Source organism: Schistocerca serialis, chromosome 3, assembly GCF_023864345.2.
Source record: "Schistocerca serialis cubense isolate TAMUIC-IGC-003099 chromosome 3, iqSchSeri2.2, whole genome shotgun sequence".
Classification (NCBI taxonomy): domain Eukaryota; kingdom Metazoa; phylum Arthropoda; class Insecta; order Orthoptera; family Acrididae; genus Schistocerca; species Schistocerca serialis.
The window spans coordinates 215,592,918-215,614,711 of NC_064640.1; the positions used below are offsets into that span (position 1 = coordinate 215,592,918).

The following is a 21,794-nucleotide window of genomic DNA, read 5'->3' on the forward strand; positions in this document are numbered from 1 at the left end:
TTGTATTAATTATTAAGCTGTAATCCCAACAATTTGGGATGGTATTATGTGTTTCAGGAACACAATGAATGTCTGAACGAAAGAACCATAACGAAAGTAAAAAAAAAAAAGCTTTTAGTCAATTTAAAAAAAAAAATCGATGAACCGTGCATAAATCGTGTGGATAGAAACGAGAAATAATTAATTATTAAGCTGCAATCCAAAGAATGTGGGATGTGATTGTGTGTTTCATGAACATAACGAATATCTGAATGAAGGAATCATAACCATAACGAAAGTGTCAAGGTATATTCTAGTCCGATTAATCGTGCATAAATCATGTGGATAAAAACGTGAAATAGGGAGAAATTGAAATGTTTCGTATTTTTATAAAAGCCAATGAATTGTACATAATTCATGTGGGCAGAAACTTTAAACTGAGAAACTGAAGTTCGAAGTAATTCCGGATGTTTCTGGAAATATTAAACCATCTAGTTCCATTTAATTTTGTCTTTATGTTGTAAATCAACTAAGAACAATGAACAGTGCAGATTCAAGACGCACACAACAGTCGATGTATACAGAATGCACAACAGTCGATAGGACAACTCGCGAAACTCATGATGACGCGTGCTCACCTAGCGTTAATGAATGCTACCCGTAACGCTCCATCGGGACCGAGAGTCTCTCGGAAAATATCACTGAACAACTTCCGAATTTCTGTCGATGGAGATCTGAGCACCGATGCTAAAGACTGAGTGCTACAGATAAGAAGAGCGGGGGCGTTACCTGTTGGAGTTGCCTTCGCAACCGCTCCAGATGAAGGGCTGGCAGCGGCGGGCGGTGGCGTTCCAGAAGAAGCTGTGGAAGAGCCCGCGGCAGCGGCCGGGCGCCGCCTCCAGGCTGCAGTCAGGCCGGCCGGCCGGCTGTGGCCGGGGCTCCGCGCGCGCCTCCGCCTCCACTGCGAAACACACAACACCACATCTCAACGCACGGTTCAAATGGCTCTGAGCACTATGGGACTTAACATCTGTGGTCATCAGTCCCCTAGAAATACTTAAACCTAACTAACCTAAGGACATCACACACATCCATGCCCGAGGCAGGATTCGAACCTGCGACCGTAGCGGTCACGCGGTTCCAGGCTGAAGCGCCTAGAACCGCAAGGCCACACCGGCCGGCTCAACGCACGGGCTCGCTGTAGTTTCCCCTGTGCCATCAGATACAGCTAAACACGGAACATGTCCGATAGCGTCGTGTCTTGTCTCTATAAGAGAGCGTGCCAAAAAGTAATGTCTCCCATTTTTTTTTTGTTTTTAAATAAAGCAAGCATTCTTAAAATTCTACATCTTTAATCTTCATGTCTATTCATTTATTTCTCAACGTAGTCACCCTGGCGACGAATACATTCCTCCCAACGAGAGACCAGATACAGTCCCAGAAACGAGGGCGTTCTAAAAAGTAATGCCATCGAAATTTTTATTCTGTTCTCGATATCGATTGACGTATTACATGTCATACATATTACTCGGTCGACTTTCCTTCTTCACTGACGCAAGTTGCAACCCTCTGCCGCTAGAGGGCTCCGAATTGTAACGTGCAACATATCGGTGTGTAACGTAACTGTGTCGGTGCGGGAGAAACAGTGTGCTGTAATCCCTCAGAAAACTCAAAACATGAATCCGAAACGTTCATCCACACATGGAACACCCTATGCTTCAGCATGACAATACCAGTCCACACACAAGCGCTGCGACATCTGCAACAGTGCGACAGCTCGAGTTTATGGTCATCGATCATTCACCATACAGTACCGACTTGGCCCCGTCCGATTTTCATCTGTGTCCAAAACTTAAAGAACACCGACGAGGACCTCATTTGATAGAGATGAAGCTATACGAGCATAAGTGAGGTCGTGGCTCCGTCAACAATGTCAAACATGTGGAGGCTGGCCGTGTGGCATCGCCCGCTCTGCCTGTGAGTGGACATGTGGCCGCTCCTTCAGCAAGGTCCGAGCAGGCACACGGGGGGAGGGGTTTATTAGTTATTGGGAGCTCCAACGTTAGGCGGGTGATGGAGCCCCTTAGGGAAATAGCGGAAAGGTCGTGGAAGAAGTCCAGTGTTCACTCTGTCTGCTTGCTGGGGGGTCTCATCCGAGATGTGGGAGGAGGCCCTGCCGGCGGCGATAGAGAGCACTGGGTGCACCCGACTGCAAATTTTTGCTCATGCCGGCACCAATGACTCCTGCCGTGTGGGTTCAGAGATCATCCTCAGTTCGTACAGGCGGTTGGCGGAATTGGTGATGGCGGAAAGCCTCGCTCGCGGAGTGGCATCTGAGCTAACTATTTGTAGTATCGTTCCCAGAACCGATAGCGGTCCTCTGGTTTGGAGCCGAGTGGAAGGCTTAAACCAGAGGCTCAGACGATTCTGCGGAGATCTGGGGTGCACATTTCTCCACCTCCGCTATCGGGTGGAGAAATGTAGGGTCCCCCTGAATAGGTCAGGCGTGCACTACACGCAGGAAGCGGCTACAAGGGTAGCGGAGTACGTGTGGAGTGCACATTTGGGTTTTTTACGTTAGAGAATTCCCTCGCTAGATCAGACAAGACGCCTCCTGAGACGCGGCAAGACAGGAGTAGGCAAAGTGCAACAGGAGGAGGAGGAGGAGATTAGTGTTTAACGTCCCGTCGACAACCAGGTCATTAGAGACGGAGCGCAAGCTCGGGTGAGGGAAGGATGGGGAAGGAAATCGGCCGTGCCCTTTCAAAGGAACCATCCCGGCATTTGCCTGTAGCGATTTAGAGGAATCACGGAAAACCTAAATCAGGATGGCAGGAGACGGGAAAAGTGCAACAGGGAATAACAATATTAATGTGCTAATAGTAAACTGCAGGAGCGTCTACAGAAAGGTCCCAGAACTGCTCTCATTAATAACGGTCACAATGCCCACATAGTACTAGGGACAGGAAGTTGGCTGAAACCAGACGTAAACAGTAATGAAATCCTAAACTCAGATTGTAATGTATACCGCAGAGACAGGCTGGACAGTGAAGGGGGAAGCGTGTTTATAACGATAAGAAGTGCAATAGTATCGAAGGAAATTGACGGAGATCCGAAATGCGAAATAATTTGGGTGAAGGTCACGGTTAAAGCAGGCTCAGACATGGTAATTGGATGTCTCTATAGGCCCCCTGGCTCAGCAACTGTTGTGGCCGAGCACCTGAAGGATAATTTGGAAAATATTTCGAGTAGGTTTCCCCACCATGTTATAGTTCTGGGTGGAGATTTTAATTTGCCGGATATAGACTGGGAGACTCAAACGTTAATAACGGGTGGCAGGGACAAAGAATCCAGTGAAATTTTTTTAAGTGCTTTATCTGATAACTACCTTGAGCAGTTAAACAGAGAACCGACTCGTGGCGATAACATGTTAGACCTTCTGGTGACAAACAGACCCGAACTATTTGAAACAGTTAACGCAGAACAGGGAATCAGCGATCATAAAGCGGTTACTGCATCGATGATTTCAGCCGTAAATAGAAATATTAAAAAAGGTAGGAAGATTTTCCTGTTTAGCAAAAGTGACAAAAAGCAGATTTCAGAGTACCTGACGGCTCAACACAAAAGTTTTGTCTCAAGTACAGGTAGTGTTGAGGATCAGTGGACAAAGTTCAAAACCATCGTACAATATGCGTTAGATGAGTATGTGCCAAGCAAGATCGTAAGAGATGGAAAAGAGCCACCGTGGTACAACCATCGAGTTAGAAAACTGCTGCGGAAGCAAAGGGAACTTCACAGCAAACGTAAACATACCCAAAGCCTTGCAGACAAACAAAAATTACGCGAAGCGAAATGTAGTGTGAGGAGGGCTATGCGAGAGGTGTTCAATGAATTCGAAAGTAAAGTTCTATGTACTGACTTGGCAGAAAATCCTAAGAAATTTTGGTCTTATGTCAAAGCGGTAGATGGATCAAAACAAAATGTCCAGACACTCTGTGGCCAAAATGGTACTGAAACAGAGGCTGACAGACTAAAGGCCGAAATACTAAATGTCTTTTTCCAAAGCTGTTTCACAGAGGAAGACTGCACTGTAGTTCCTTCTCTAAATTGTCGCCCAGATGACAAAATGGTAGATATCGAAATAGACGACAGAGGGATAGAGAAACAATTAAAATCGCTCAAAAGAGGAAAGGCCGCTGGACCTGATGGGATACCAGTTCTATTTTACACAGAGTACGCGAAGGAACTTGCCCCCCTTCTTGCAGCGGTGTACCGTAGGTCTCTAGAAGAGCGTAGCGTTCCAAAGGATTGGAAAAGTGCACAGGTCATCCCCGTTTTCAAGTAGGGGCGTCGAACAGATGTGCAGAACTATAGACCTATATCTCTAATGTCGATCAGTTGTAGAATTTTGGTACACGTATTATGTTCGAGTATAATGACTTTTCTGGAGACTAGAAATCTACTCTGTCGGAATCAGCATGGGTTTCGAAAAAGAGGGTCGTGTGAAACCCAGCTCGCGCTATTCGTCCACGAGACTCAGAGGGCCATAGACACGGGTTCACAGGTAGTTGCCGTGTTTCTTGACTTCCGCAAGGCGTTCGATACAGTTCCCCACAGTCGTTTCATGAACAAAGTAAGAGCATATGGAGTATCAGACCAATTGTGTGATTGGATTGAAGAGTTCCTAGATAACAGAACGCAGCATGTCATTCTCAATGGAGAGAAGTCTTCCGAAGTAAGAGTGATTTCAGGTGTGCCGCAGGGGAGTGTCGTAGGACCGTTGCTATTCACAATATACATAATTGACCTTGTGGATGACATCGGAAGTTCACTGAGGCTTTTTTCGGATGATGAAAATTGTACTGAAAAAATGCTTGTACTGAAAAAATTGTACTGAAAATTGTACTGAAATGCAGGAGGATCTGCAGCGAATTGACGCATGGTGCAGGGAATGGCAATTGAATCTCAATGTAGACAAGTGTAATGTGCTGCGAATACACAGAAAGATAGATCCTTTATCATTTAGCTACAAAATAGCAGGTCAGCAACTGGAAGCAGTTAATACCATAAATTATCTGGGAGTACGCATTAGGAGTGATTTAAAATGGAATGATCATATAATGTTGATCGTCGGTAAAGCAGATGCCAGACTGAGATTCATTGGAAGAATCCTAAGGAAATGCAATCCGAAAACAAAGGAAGTAGGTTACAGTACGCTTGTTCGCCCACTGCTTGAATACTGCTCAGCAGTGTGGGATCTGTACCAGATAGGGTTGATAGAAGATATAGAGAAGATCCAACGGAGAGCAGCGCGCTTCGTTACAGGATCATTTAGTAATCGCGAAAGCGTTACGGAGATGATAGATGATGGACAATGGGAGACTCTGCAGGAGAGACGCTCAGTAGTTCGGTACGGGCTTTTGTTGAAGTTTCGAGAACATACCTTCACCGAAGAGTCAAGCAGTATATTGCTCCCTCCTACGTATATCTCGCGAAGTGACCATGAAGATAAAATCAGAGAGATTAGAGCCCACACAGAGACATACTGACAGTCCTTCTTTCCACGAACAGTACGAGACTGGAATAGAAGGGAGAACCGATAGAGGTACTCAAGGTACCCTCCGCCACACACCGTCAGGTGGCTTGCGGAGTATGGTTGTAGATGTAGAAGTAGAAACATTGTGCAGTGATGGTATTAACAAACTGGTCTCTCGTTGGGAGAAGTGTGCTCGTCACCAGCGTGACTGTTGAGAAATGAATACGTACGGCTGGGCGTTGTGGCCGAGCGGTTCTAGGCACTTCAGTCCGGAACCACGCGGCTGCTACGGTCGCAGGTTCGAATCCTGCCTCGGACATGGATGTGTGTGATGTCCTTAGGTTAGTTAGGTTTACGTAGTTCTATGTCTAGGGGACTGATGACTTCAGATGTTAAGTCCCATAATGCTTAGAGCAATTTGAGCCATTTTTGAATACGTAGATATGTGGAATAAATATGTAGTTTCTTAATAAAGTTAATAATAAATTAATCCTTATCGAAGATAGAATTTGTTTTATTTAAAAATCTTTAAGAGTTTCCACATTAAAAACTCGGAGGCATTACTTTCCAGAATGCCTTCTTATGTTCCATTAGGTTCAGATCAGGCGAATTTGGTGGCCAAAACATGAGTTCACCATCATTCTCCTGAAACCACGGTAGAATAATTGTGGCTTTGTGATGTGGACAGTTATCCTACTGGAAGATGCCGTAGCCGTCAGTGAAGATATCAAACATAAATGGATGCAGGTGGTCCATAATAATGTTCACTTAGCCCACGACTGCACCTTAGATTACTACGACAGGTCCCATGGAAGCCCGCCAACTTTCTTCCAGGGCACGGCGTATGTTTCGAGCAGCCTTCTGCCTGGACGATAGTGTATCTCGACACGACAGTCAACCTGGTGTACCAAGAAACTTGATTCATATCACCAGGCGACACGTTTCCAGTGATTCACGGTTCAGTCCCGATGCCCACTGCAGCCGTAACTGATGGTGTCGTTAGGTCAACATAGGACCACGTATGGTTCGCCTGCTGCAGATCCCCATGTTCAATAATGTTCACTGAACGGTGTGGTCTGAAACACTTGTGCCTGCGCCATCACAGCACTCTATTATCAGGTCTTCCAAAGATCACCGCCTATCTTGCATTACAGAGTGGGGATGCCTCCAACCTCCATGTTCAGTGATGTCCAAAACCCCATCTCCTATTTGTGGTTTCACTGTTCTTCAAACAATCACCACATATGGTTACAAAATAGCACGTAAACAGTTGACCAATTTCACCTAGACATAAGAACCTACCCTTTGTAAAATGTAAATGTCGTGTGGCTAGGGCCTCCCGCCGGGTAGACCGTTAGCCGGGTGCAAGTCTTTCGATTTGACGCCACTTCGGAGACTTGCGCGTCGATGGGGATGAAATGATAATGATTACCACAAAATAACACCCAGTCCCTGAGCGGAGAAAATCTCCGACCCAGCTGGGAATCGAACCCGGGCCCTTAGGATTGACAGTCTGTCGCACTGACCACTCAGCTACCAAGAGCGGACTACCCTTTGTTAAAGTCGCTAATGTCAGTGAATTTCCCAATTTGATGGCAGTATCGTAGCTAGAATTGTTCACCATTCGTCTTTGCTCCATTTATATACTTTTCTTACAGTGTCATTTGCGCACAGTGTCATCAAGTGGCATTCAGTCTCAAGACAGGCAGTTGCCATAATTTTTTGGCTCATCAGTGTATGTAACAAAGACTGGTTACGTTGTTCAGCACGGACGGCAGTCGTTTATCGGTAAACTGGAAAATACGAAACACAAGAAGTGAAGACAGATAATGGGGCGATCGGGAGAGATCGTCAAGTAATGATACAATTGCAGTAGAGTATTCAGAGTTGTGATATCGTCCAAAGATCGTGGGGCCACACACGGCACATCGATACCACAGTCATTAGCGATATCTCGCTGCATTCCTCAGTGACTAATGGGACAGACTGAAGAAGACACACCCTCTCTCTCAGTACAGCAGCGCCCTTGCACAGAGGTCAATAAAAAAAGTCGGGGATGGAAACACTCCATCCCAGTTTGTGACATCAGCTGAACGAGTCAACATCATCGAGTAGGACTAAGGATTTATTCAAGTCTTAGATGGAAATGTACTTCTGTAAATGTCGAACATGGCACTTCAAGAGAAGACTTTGTTAATTAGTAGTGCATCAAGTGATGCTTGAATAGTCAATGACAGTTGTAAATTATCAAGCACTCCTGTGGCAAGGGATTATATCAAGCTAAGTAAATCTTTTTATCAGTCAAAATAAAGTGAACTAATATTTAATATGTTGTAGTTCACATGAGCCACGTCAGAAAACAATCAAAGAACCCACAGTTAAGGCCAGAGGATTGTAGTTTCATACGGTCATAACAAATGGTCCCAAGAACTGGCACTTAACTTGCTCTTCTTTCGTTGCCCTGTGTGCGAGTTGTGCACGTTTTTCTGGCTGTTGCTCTGTTTTTGTTCTGTTGTGTTAGTGAACGTCCTATTACATTTCACCATGTCTGAGCCGCCAAAGGAAATGTCTCTAACCGACAGCACAGCTTCGGGCGCAGCAGAAACGCCTACTGCTCACTGTTAGCCGATTGACGTGTTTACTGAACAAGCAAGCAGCACCGCCGTCGGTAGATGCTTCTAAATTTTTCCCAAACCACAGCAAAGACAAAGAATGGTCACACAAAATGGTGCAATTACAGGTACACTTCGCCGCCTACAAACTATCAGGTATGGCGTGCTGTGCTTACTTTTTGTCCACCGCTGGTCCCAATGTGTATCACCTCTACGCCAAATTATGTGTCGCGACTGTTCTTCAGAAAGTCAAGTACGACAGTCTTGTGAAACTGCTGCATGACCACTTTGATAGTCAGATCCATGTAGCAGCTGCATGGTTTAATTTTTTTTCTTCTGAAGCAGTAACCTGCACAGTCTGTCAAACAGTAGATAGAAAAACTCGGAGTCTCACCAGGCATTGCATGTTTAAGTGAGCATGTGGAAATAACTATAATGAAGTCATGTTATGTGACGCTATCACACAGAATGCATCTGGTACACACATTCCTGCTTCAATTCTAAGCCGGCCGCTGTGGCCGAGCGGTTCTAGGCGCTTTAGTCTGGAACCGCGCGACCGCTACGGTCGCAGGTTCGAATCCTGCCTCTGGCATGGATGTGTGTGATGTCCTTAGGTTTGATAGGTTTAAGTAGTTATAAGTTCTAGGGGACTGATGAAAAAAATCGTTCAAATGGCTTTTGGATTTAACATCTAGGGTCACCAGTCCCCTAGGACTTAGAACTACTTAAAGCTAACTAACCTAAGGACACCACACACATCCATGCCCGGCGCATGATTGGAACCTCCGACCGTAGCGGTCGCACAGTTCCAGACTGAAGCGCCTAGAACAGCTCGGGGGGAGTGATGACCTCAGCTGTTAAGTCCCATAGTTCTCAGAGCCATTTGCAGTTCAAAACTGCCAAACCTTGATTTAAAAACAGTTCTAGCTATATATAGTGCAATCTCAAACAATTGATGACGCAGCAGAGGTTGACTTTGAGGCTTCATGGATTTCAGTTGTTTGTAGTGCACCAAGTACTCAGTCTCATATACAGAACAGTGTTCAAGTCATTAAGAATAGAGCTCAGATAAACAGTAAGAACAGTGGAAGGAAAAATTTTCAGTCTCATTGCACACGGTGTGTGTTACAACACTCATGGAGAAAATCATGTCCGCAGCGCTTTTGGAAACATGATAGGAAAGATTCTACATGTCGTAGCGCATTCAGTCAATGTGGTTGGGAGCAAGCAAGGCCAAGACAACAGCTACCGTAGTGGAGCGCATGGTGACTTCAGCTACGCTGTCAACGGGTGCATACAGAACGGGCCACGCCATTCACTCAGGCCGCGAGCCGAAGCAGCACTTCCGCATTGTGGAAGTCTCCTACTGCAGTGCACCAGGTGGTAAACAAGCTTTATGTTCATTTCAAGTGGAAAATTTAAAGAACACACTGGTGCTTATGTTTTCCTGACAAATAAAGACACTTATGACACAATCACTAGCCCACCACTACAGCAGCCTACCTCTATTCTTTCTGCCTATTGTAGACAAGAGATTCCAAGTCTTGGGGTGTGAAGTAAGCCAGTAACTTTTCAGGGTGTGACAAAGTGTGTTTTACCTCATGTATGGTGCAAACATTTTTGGGTTACATTTATCTGACCTGTTCAGTTTGTGCATTGAGAACAATGTGTTACAAATCAGTGTTTCTGTGCCTCACGCTGACATTTCTGCCTTTTTTAGTAAGTACAAGGAACTATTTGCACCAGGCATAGGACGGGCTAAAGACTTTTAAGCACACGTTACACGATTTTTTCGCGTACGACCTTATATCCCACGCAATACGTTGGCCAATTGCTCAGGAACTGCAAAGGTGACAAGATCGTACGACCTGTCCCCAACGCAATACGTTGGCCAATTGCTCAGGAATTGCAAAGATGACAAGATAATGGGGTTTTCCAACGCGTTTCTGCAAGTCAATGAGCATCACCCTTGGTCATTCTGCAGAAGCTTTCAGGTGGGAAACGTTTGTGTGCGGACTTTAAGACAACAGTAAACCTATAAACAACAGTGGATTCTTTCAGTCTTCTACGTCCGGAGGAATTGATGGGCAGACTGAGACAGGGCAAATACTTTTCGAAAACTGATTTCCGAGAGGCGTAAGTACAATTACCGCTGGATGAACAGTCGATGCAATACATCGTACTAAATACTCGCTTAGGTTTGTGCCAGTTTGAAAGACTTCTGTTTCGAAGTGCTTCAGTCCTTGCAATTTGTCAACAGTCCCTGGAACAATTAACTGCAAAAGTACCTTCTTGTACAAACTATTTATACGATATTGTCGTCACGGGTTATAGATCTGCTAAACATTTAGTAAATTTAGTTTCAAGTTCTTTCTGCTGGTGGCTTAATCTGCAACAAGGAAAAGTGCTCCTTCTTCCAGGAAGAACTGAACTGTTTGGGTGACGTAATAAATGCTCAGGGTATACTTCCTACTACTTCGCACTTGGCTGCTATTAAAGACCTGTCTGTGTCCCACAACATTAAGGAGCTCCAAACAGTCATGGGGAAGTTTACCTATTGTATCAAATTTATTGCTAATGCTGTGCAAATTGCTGTTCCGCTTAACCGGCTACACTGGAAAAATGTTCGTTTTGAGTTGTCCAAAGAATGTCAGAATGCATTTCAACACATGAAAGACGCATTGTCAAGTCGTAGATGTCTGATTCATTTTGATCCAGCTAAGCCTATCATGTTAGCTATGAATGCACCTGCTTATAGGATCAGGGCAGTGGTCTCCCATAAGATTGGTTCTTCTGAGAGACCTATTGTTTCTGCCTTAAAAATGCTCAACAAAGCGCAGTGTAACTACAGTCAGCTATAAAAGTGGCTCTCTCCATTACCTACGGTGTTACGAAATTCCACCAGTATTGGAAAGTCCGAAGTTCTATTTGGTGACAAATCATCGGCCTTTGACGGCTTTGTTCAGGACTGTGAATCCTGTACCACCTCGGAAAAATTGCAAAGTTGAGCTCTGACATTGTCTAGTTATCAATATGAGTTGTTGTCAGGCCCACAGCCCAACATTAGAACTCTGACATGTTGTCTTGGTTGTCGGTCGGTGCCGACACAACGTTTGGTTCGTGTGAGGAATCACGTTTCAAATCGATTCTCAGGATTTTGAAACTCTTCAAACCTTTCCTTTTGATTTGCGGCGTATTGCCACTACCACAGCTTCTGACGCAGCTTTGCAGGTCGTTTTGCGATTAGTGCGCCATGGGTGGCTACGCTGTTTGGAAGAAATTCCCTAGCCAGGGGCGCGTCGCTACTTCTTGCATCGTCACGCGCTTTCCACGTGATCAGGAATTCTGCTGTTGCACACAGAAAACGACGATGCGCGTGCTGTGATTCCTCGATCCCCACAGCGGGAAGTCTTGTCTTTATTACACAAAGGCCATTGGGCGTAGTTCGCACAAAGCAGCTCGCCCGTTGTCATTGTACTTGGACGCCCAGACTGAACACATGACCGCTCGTAGCAAAGTTTGAGCGGAAAATCAGTCAGTTCCGCCGCAACGCATTTTCCGAGTGGCCACGTCCGTGGCAACGCATTCATATTGATTTCGCGGTGCGTTCTGGAACACACGATGGTTGTTATTAAGTGGTAGAAGCTTACAGTAAGTCAGTCGGCAAGACTCACCGGAGGAGAAACGCCCCTCTGAAGATGTCCAGCGCAACTCTGGACGAAACGTTAGGAGCTGAAGAGTTCCATGGACCACGACCTTACATCCCGTAAGGTTTACCAGAAGATATGTTACAGTAAGTTTCCTTTCGTTGTCTCAATAACACCCACCACTACTGCAAGTACGATATCCGATTTGGCTTCTATTTTTCGTCTTGAAGGTCTTCTAGAGGTCATTATCTCTGATAAAGGATCACAATTCACGTCAACTGATTTCCAATACTTTTGTACGGCCAATGGCATGCGCTATGTGACCACTGCTCCTTTCCACCCACAGTCATGCGGTAAGGCTGAACGGTTCGTTCGGACATTCAAAAGTCACCCGGAGAAACTCCGTTCCTTCTATACACGGGAACAGGCAATGAAAATTTTTCTATCCTGCTACCGCTCCTTCCCGCGTGACGGGAAGTCGCCGGCAGAATTGTTACACGGTAGAAGGCACCGCACCCTGTTGCATCTTCTGCTGCCGCTGCGGAAACAATTATTTGTTTCGCAACGTCGGACAAAGCTGCAGGATGAAGTGTTTTACCAAGTCTTTGGAAAATAAAACAGCAGAGCAACCGGACGCGCATCTTATGTCGTGCGCGGTTCTACCGGGCTACTGCGGCGCCACCAAAACCAGCTGCGCCGCTCGAACAAGTTTGTCAGTGCTTCTGCCGCAGAATGGTTGTCCACAGACGAGCACGTCGCTGAGTCCTCACGTGCAGTCGCAGCCGTCTCTCCGCTAGTCGCGGTGGACACCTTCCACTGTGGTGCCCAGCGTAGCCACCCATGGCACACACATCGCAAAACAACCTGCAAAGCTGCGTCAGAAGCTGTGGTAGTGGCAATGCGCCGCAAATCAAAGGGAAAATTTTGAAGAGTTCCAAAATCCTGAGATTCGATTTGAAAACATGATTCCTCACACGAACAAAACGCTGTGTTGGCACCGACCGACAACCAGGACAACAGGTCAGAGTTCGAATGTTGGGCTGTGGGCCTGACAACAACTCATATTGATAATTAGACAATGTCAGAACTCAACGTTGCAATTTTTCCGAGGTGGTACAGGCTTCACAGTCTTGAACAAAGCAGTCAAAGGCCGATGATCCTTCACCAAACAGGACTTCCGACTTTCCAGTACTCCATCGCCGTCGACGACGCCGCAGCCGCTGTCGTCACCGGCGCCGACTTCCTCCCAGCTGCCCGAACCGATGTCCGTATACGATCCGCCCCGGAAGGTTATCAGCCTAGTCCAGATGATCCTCTTACCGTCCAGTCGACCACAGCGTCTGCGTTTCTGGATGCGTACATACACCCTTGGACTGGTTTTACGGCCGGTGTTTCAGGTCGGCCGCGCTGTGAATACCGAACAGCAGCTACCCTCCCCGCCTCTTCATCTGCGTCCGCATTCAGTAATCCTCTCTCCACCCGCCGCCGTCACGTGCGTAGGCCCTTCACGACTACGGTGCAGAGGAATGTGGTATCGTCCAAAGATCGCGGCGTCACTCCAGAGTCAGTAACACACTTCATACCACAGACATTAGCCATGTCTCGCTGCAATCCGCAACGACAAAAGGGAGTCCCTGAAGAAGACACGTCCTGTCTCTCAGTCAACAGCACCCTCGCACGGAGGTCAATATAGAGCTGAGTGTGGAAGTCCTCCGCCCTAGTTCGTGGCCCCAAATGGTTCAAATGGCTCTGAGCACTATGGGACTTAACATCTGAGGTCATCAGTCCCCTAGAACTTAGAACTACTTAAACCCAACTAACCTAATGACATCACACACATCCATGCCCGAGGCAGGATTCGAACCTGCCACGGTAGCGGTCACGCGGTTCCAGACTGAAGCGCCTAGAATCGCTCGGCCACAGCGGCCGGCTCGTGGCCCCAGCTGAAGCAGTCATCATCATCGAGGAGGACCAAAGAGTTATTCAAGTCTCAGAGGGAAATGTATTTCAAGAGAATACTTTGTTGATTAGTGCATCAAGTGATGCTTTAGTAGTCAATGACAGGCGTAAATTATCAAGCACTCCTGCGGCAAAGAATAGTACACTACTGGCCATTAAAACTGCTACACCACGAAGATGACGTGCTACAGACGCGAAATTTAACCGACAGGAACAAGATGCTGTGGTATGCAAATGATTAGCTTTTCAGAGCATTCACGCAAGGTTGGCGCCGGTGGCGACACCTACAACGTGCTGACATGTGGGAAGTTTCCAACCGATTTCTCAAACACAAATAGCAGTTGATCGGCGTTGCCTGGCAAAACGTTGTTGTGATGCCTCGTGTAAGGAGGAGGAATGCGTACCATCACGTTTCCGACTTTGATAAAGGTCGGATTGTAGCCTGTCGCGATTGCGGTTTATCGTATCGCGACATTGCTGCTCACGTTGGTCGAGATCCAATGACTGTTAGCAGAATATGGAATCGGTGGGTTCAGGAGGGTAATACGGAACGCCGTGCTGGATCCCAACGGCCTCGTATCACTAGCAGTCGAGATGACAGGCATCTTATCCGCATGGCTGTAACGGGTCGTGCAGCCACGTCTCGATCCCTGAGTCAACAGATGGGGACGTTTGCAAGACAACAACCACCTGCACGAACAGTTCGACGACGTTTGCAGCAGCATGGACTATCAGCTCGGAGACAATGGCTGCGGTTACCCTTGACGCTGCGTCACAGACAGGAGCGCCTGCGATGGTGTACTCAACGACGAACCTGGGTGCACGAATGGCAAAACGTCATTTTTTCGGATGAATCCCGGTTCTGTTTACAGCATCATGAAGGTCGCATCCGTGTTTGGCGACATCACGGTGAACACACATTGGAAGCGTGCATTCGTCATCGCCATACTGGCGTATTACCCTGCGTGATGGTATGGGGTGCCATTGGTTACACGTCTCGGTCACCTCTTGTTCCGTTGACGGCACTTTGAACAGTGGACGTTACATTTCAGATGTGTTACGACCCGTGGCTCTACCCTTCATTCGATCCCTGCGAAACCCTTTTTATTTCAGCAGGATAATGCACGACAGCATGTCCCAGGTCCTGTACGGGCCTTTCTGCATACAGAAAATGTTCTACTGCTGCCCTGGCCAGCACATTCTCCAGATCTCTCACCAATTGAAAATGTCTGGTCAATGGTGACCCAGCAACTGGCTCGTCACAATACGCCAGTCTCTACTCTTGACGAACTGTGGCATTGTGTTGAAGCTGCATGGGCAGCTGTACCTGTACACGCCATCCAAGCTCTGTTTGACTCAATGCCCTGGCGTATCAAGGCCGTTATTACGGCCAGAGGGTGTTGTTCTTGGTACTGATTTCTCAGGATCTATGCACACAAATTGCGTGAAAATTTAATCATATCTCAGTTCTAGTATAATATACAGGGTGTTTCAAAAATGACCGGTATATTTGAAACGGCAATAAAAACTAAACGAGCAGCGATAGAAATACACCGTTTGTTGCAATATGCTTGGGACAACAGTACATTTTCAGGCAGACAAACTTTCGAAATTACAGTAGTTACAATTTTCAACAACAGATGGCGCTGCGGTCTGGGAAACTCTATAGTACGATATTTTCCACATACCCACCATGCGTAGCAATAATATGGCGTAGTCTCTGAATGAAATTACCCGAAACCTTTGACAACGTGTCTGGCGGAATGGCTTCGCATGCAGATGAGATGTACTGCTTCAGCTGTTCAATTGTTTCTGGATTCTGGCGGTAAACCTGGTCTTTCAAGTGTCCCCACAGAAAGAAGTCACAGGGGTTCATGTCTGGCGAATAGGGAGGCCAATCCACGCCGCCTCCTGTATGTTTCGGATAGCCCAAAGCAATCACACGATCATCGAAATATTCATTCAGGAAATTAAAGACGTCGGCCGTGCGATGTGGCCGGGCACCATCTTGCATAAACCACGAGGTGTTCGCAGTGTCGTCTAAGGCAGTTTGTACCGCCACAAATTCACGAAGAATGTCCAGATAGCGTGATGCAGTAATCGTTTCGGATCTGAAAAATGGGCCAATGATTCCTTTGGAAGAAATGGCGGCCCAGACCAGTACTTTTTGAGGATGCAGGGACGATCGGACTGCAACATGGGGCTTTTCGGTTCCCCATATGCGCCAGTTCTGTTTATTGACGAAGCCGTCCAGGTAAAAATAAGCTTCGTCAGTAAACCAAATGCTGCCCACATGCATATCGCCGTCATCAATCCTGTGCACTATATCGTTAGCGAATGTCTCTCGTGCAGCAATGGTAGCGGCGCCGAGGGGTTGCCGCGTTTGAATATTGTATGGATAGAGGTGTAAACTCTGGCGCATGAGACGATACATGGACGTTGGCGTCATTTGGACCGCAGCTGCAACACGGCGAACGGAAACCCGAGGCCGCTGTTGGATCACCTGGTGCACTAGCTGCGCGTTGCCCTCTGTGGTTGCCGTACGCGGTCGCCCTACCTTTCCAGCACGTTCATCCGTCACGTTCCCAGTCGGTTGAAATTTCTCAAACAGATCCTTTATTGTATCGCTTTTCGGTCCTTTGTTTACATTAAACCTCCGTTGAAAACTTCGTCTTGTTGCAACAACACTGTGTTCTAGGCGGTGGAATTCCAACACCAGAAAAATCCTCTGTTCTAAGGAATAAACCATGTTGTCTACAGCACACTTGCACGTTGTGAACAGCACACGCTTACAGCAGAAAGACGACGTACAGAATGGCGCACCCACAGACTGCGTTGTCTTCTATATCTTTCACATCACTTGCAGCGCCATCTGTTGTTGAAAATTGTAACTACTGTAATTTCGAAAGTTTGTCTGCCTGAAAATGTACTGTTGTCCCAAGCATATTGCAACAAACGGTGTATTTCTATCGCTGCTCGTTTAGGTTTTATTGCCGTTTCAAATATACCGGTCATTTTTGAAACACCCTGTATTTGTCCAATGAGTACCCGTTTATCATCTGCATTTCTTCTTGGTGTAGCAATTTTAATGGCCAGCAGTGTATCAAGTTATGTAAATCTTTTTATCAATCATGTAATAAAGTGAACTAATATTTCATATGCTGTGGTTCAGATGAGCCACCTCCCAGAGCAGTCAAAGAATCCACAATTATATCCAGAAGGCCGAGGTTTCACCTGGCCATAACAAGAGTTGTCTGAATGGCATCATGGATGACCTCGCGCTTGGTGGCAATCATAATTTCCACATATCATCGTTATTACTGATAAACCAATCGAGGCTAGCGAGCAATAAGATGATGATAATGACTGCTCATCACAAACCGAAAACCTTCCATAAGGCTTCAGCGTTCAGGTGAACATCTACAGATATGACACCTAAACTACAGGGTCATGCTGACTATATCGATTATGGAAGCTTTTGTTTTCGTGAGGCTGTTCCCCTCTGGTCCTATTTCAGATTTCTAATTCCGAGAGAGTGATTCTCTATTTTCCTAACCAGCATGTTCTGACGAGACCACTCAGCGATGTTTTTGCCTCCAATTTCACCTTGCCGGTGTATCCTGCACGCGAAGGCAGTCTTTTATCACAGAATGACCTCACTTTAATGGAAACAGTTATCTTGGCGATAATTTGTGACTCATTAATGTCAGCCGGCCGGAGTGGCCGAGCGGTTCTAGGCGCTACAGTCTGGAACCGCGCGACCGCTACGGTCGCAGGTTCGAATCCTGCCTCGGGCATGGATGTGTGTGATGTCCTTAGGTTAGTTAGGTTTAAGTAGTTCTAAGTTCTAGGGGACTGATGACCATAGATGTTAAGTCCCAAAGTGCTCAGAGCCATGTTAAGTCCCATAGTGCTCAGAGCCATTTGAACCATTTTGAAATCGTTTCGGACAGAAATTCCCAGATACTTGACGTTTATCAATGGTTCCAGCAACTGATTGCAGATCGCGTAGTCAAATGAAATCTGATTCCTTCGTCTATTTACGCGCATTACATTGCATCTGTTTATAGCTCCTAATCTATGTACCAGGCGCTGATCATCTGCAAGTCTCTGGGCATTTTGTAACAAATTGCGAATCATGTCGACATCCTATACACAACCGCGTCGTTTGGAAACAGCCTCAGGGGACTGCTGACGGTACCCGCCAGGTCGTTCACATAAAGGGTGGTCAGAAACAGTCTGAAACGTTTGTAGGTGTGTTGCAGGGAAGGTTGTGCTGAGAAATAATCGTTAAGGAAAGAATTCGATACTTTGCTCCCTTTCCGAGTTAATTAGCATTGAAATTAGGCAATCGGACCGTTTCGCCCGCAAATTCAAGTGGCCCGCCAGAGACGGTGTCGCCAAACGCGTTCTGATACAAAATTTGGACATGGGACGGTAGTAAGGATCGAACCCGGCTCAAAAGCTGAGCAGTCTCGCGCTCTATCATCTATGCTATGAGAACAACTGACACTAGTTGTATCTGGCAAGCCGCTTGAATTTGTGCTCGCAACGGCTTATTGGGCTAACTTCAATGTTTGTTTACTCGGAAACGACGCAATGCATCGAATTTTTTTCTTAAGAATTATTTCTCACCATAGCCTACCCTGCAACACCATTACAAGCTTTACAGACTGTTTCTGACCACCCTGTATATCGTAAATAGTAGCGACCCCAACGTACCGCCTTGACCTAAGCTGAGCGCCACCTTCGCTTCAAATGATGCCTTCTCAAAAAATGGCTCTAAGGACTATGGGACTCAACATCAGTCCCCTAGACTTAGAACTACTTGAACCTACCTAACTTAAGGATATCACACACATCGATGCCCGAGGCAGGATTCGAACCTGCGGCCGTAGCAGCAGCGTGGTTCCAGACTGAAGCGTCTAGATCCGCTCGGCCACAGCGGCCGGCGATGCCTTCTCACTAACAGGGAAACATCACGATCTTGACCTCATATTTAAAGGAGAAAAAAGCACCGTTCTCAGCTATCAGCACCAGAAATCGATCCCGCGTGGGTATTTGAGCCATAATTCCGATATACGTAGTTACTTCGCGCTCGGCCGGCCAGAGTGGCCGAGTGGTTCTAGGCGCTACAGTCTGGAACCGCGCGACCGCTACGGTCGCAGGTTCCAACCCTGCCTCGGGCATGGATGTGTGACGTCCTTAGGTTTAAGTAGTTCTAAGTTCTAGGGGACTGATGACCTTAGAAGTTAAGTTCCATAGTGCTCAGAGCCATTTGAACCATTTTTGTCTTAGGAAACCACATAAACAAAACTACGCCACATGATGTTTACACTCGTGTTACGTTGTTGCTCAACATGTACCAACGTAACACAAAACTGATAATTCTAGTGAAATCGTCGCTATCCCTGTGCCACGGAGAGAAATTTTTTCCTCGCGCTCGTGGTAAACAAATAGAAATGATTTTTAAAATTTTATTTCTGTGGGGGCGTCAGCCACAATGTATTTTGAGAATGAAAATACAGTCCAAGTATGCTGTAATCTGTTGATTAACCGTGCAATTAGACAATTTCAACCGTGGGTCAGAGTGAAGCTTAAAACACGCGTTGAAAATGATCCACGGTTGAAACTGGCTAATTGTACCGACTACTGCCTATTTGGACCATTTTTTCATTCTCAAAACAGAAATGATGAGGGAAGAAGCAGGCTAGACGCGGAAGGACACCACCTGGAGGCGCTACGTACCAACAACAGCGTCGTGGAAGTCGAGCTGTGGCGCGGCGGTGGCGGCAGCGGCGGCGGCGGCAGCGGCCAGCGTCAGAAGCAGCAGCGAGAGCGACAGCGCGGACGGCATGGTGCAGGCAGCGGCGGCTGGCGGCGAACCGCGCCTTAAGTATCCGCCCGGCGCCCAAGGACACGGCTGAGTCACCGCGCGACACCAATACGCCCACCTCTGCAGCGCCGAGGCTGCTGCTGCTGCTGCTGGTGCCCCGTGTCAGTCTGCCCCGTACGTCAGCCGCGTGTTTCCTCTCGCCAATACTGACCTCAGTCAAGAGGTGCGGAGAGAGTCTGCTCTCGGTGGGAACTACGCGGCAGCGAGTGAGAGTGAAAACGTATGACGGTGACTCGCGCAGCAACAGAAGGTATGGGACAGGGTGGGCGCTGTTTCAGTAACACCAGTGAATCCCCAATTGTTTAACACTCAGAGGACTGGCTGTTGTGAACTACCAGGAAGGACCGCTAACGGCCATTTTGAACGGTTATGTTATCTTTCTTTTCTCCAGTTTTCCGTATTAAAATATCACTAGTGTTTTATCTTACCTTACCAACGCGCATGCTTAAATTTTTCTCTATATATAGAAAAAAAGCGCTCCGTCTTCAGGCCATGAGTGGTCTACCGGGACCATCCGACCGCCGTGTCATCCTCAGTGGAGGATGCGGATAGGAGGGGCGTGGAGTCAACACACCGCTCTCCCGGTCGTTATGATGGTATTCTTGACCGAAGCCGCAACTATTCGGTCGAGTAGCACCTCAATTGGCGCCACGAGGCTGAGTGCATCCCATATATAGAAAAAAAGATCGACATAAAGAATGCGTCGTAAATACAATTTTCATTGAAATTAAACTCTGGTACTAAACTTACAAATCACAAATAAGCGTAAAAACACAAAATAACATTTTTCTCTCTGTAACTTTTTCTCGGTCAAAGCCACAGACATGCCACAAACGTACAATGAGCTGACAAAAGTCAAGGGATGGCGAATACACATACACTATGTAATTAAAAGTATCTGGACACCCCCAAAAACACACGTTTTTCATTTAGGTGCAGTGTGCTGCCACCTACCTTCAGGTACTCCATATCAGCGACCTCAATAGTCCAGAATGACATTTTCACTCTGCAGCGGAGTGTGCGCTGATATGAAACTTCCTGGCATATTAAAACTGTGTGCCGGAACCGAGACACGAAATCGGGACCTTTACCTTAAGCGGGCAAGTGCTTTACCAACTGAGCTACCCAAGCACGACTCACGTCCCGTCCTCACAGCTTCACTCCTACCAGTACCTCGTCTCTTACCTTCCAAGGCAAAGGTCCCGAGTTCGAGTGTCGGTCCGGCACACAGTTTTAATCTGCCAGGAAGTTTCATATCAGCGCACACTCCGCTGCAGAGAGAAAATCTCATTCTGGAAACATCCCCCAGGCTGTGGCTAAGCCATGTCTCCGCAATATCCTTTCTTTCAGGAGTGCTAGTTCTGCAAGGATCGTAGGAGAGCTTCTGTTAAGTTTGGAAGGTAGGAGACGAGGTACTGGCAGAAGTGAAGCTGTGAGGACGGGACGTGAGTCGTGCTTTGGTAGCTCAGATGGTAGAGCACTTGCCCGTGAAAGGCAAAGGTCCCGAGTTCGAGTCTCGGTCCAGCACACAGATTTAATTTGACCTCAATAGTCATTATACATCGTGAGAGAGCAGAATGGGGCGCTCCGCGGAACTCACGGACTTCGAACGTGGTCAGGTGATTGGGTGTCACTTGTGTCATACGTCTCTACGCGAGATTTCCACACTCCTAAAGATCCCTAGGTCCACTGTTCCCGATGTGATAGTGAAGTGGAAACCTGAAGGGACACGCACAGCACGAAAGTGCACAGGCCGACCTCGTCTGTTGACTGACAGAGACCGCTAACAGTTGAAGACGGTCGTAATATGTGATAGACAGACATCTATCCAGACCGCCACACAGGAATTCCAAACTGCATCAGGATCCACTGCAAGTACTATGACAGTTAGGCGGGACGAGTGAAAACTTGGATTTCATAGTCGAGCGGCTGCTCATGAGCCACACATCACGCCGGTAAATACCAAATGACGCCTCACTTGGTGTAACGAGCGTAAACATTGGTCGATTGAACAGTGGAGAAACGTTGTGTGGAGTGACGAATCAAGGTACACAATGTGGCTGTCCGATGGCAGGGTGCAGGTATGGCGAATGGCCGGTGAACGTCATCTGTCAGAGTGTGTAGTGCGAACAGCAAAATTCGGAGGCGGTGGTGTTATGGTGTGG

General features: G+C 47.0%; 1 long non-coding RNA gene across 1 annotated transcript in view; it reads right to left on the reverse strand.

Moving 5' to 3' along the window:
- The window catches only part of LOC126471572 (uncharacterized), a 43,542-nt gene extending 23,950 nt beyond the window's left edge, over positions 1-19,592 (reverse strand). Inside the window, exons 1-2 of the long non-coding RNA XR_007586343.1 lie at positions 19,482-19,592; positions 769-940 (exon numbers count right to left, since the gene is read on the reverse strand). This is a non-coding gene — a long non-coding RNA (uncharacterized LOC126471572). The remainder of the gene's footprint in view (positions 1-768; positions 941-19,481) is intronic.
- Positions 19,593-21,794: the final 2,202 nt, after the last annotated feature.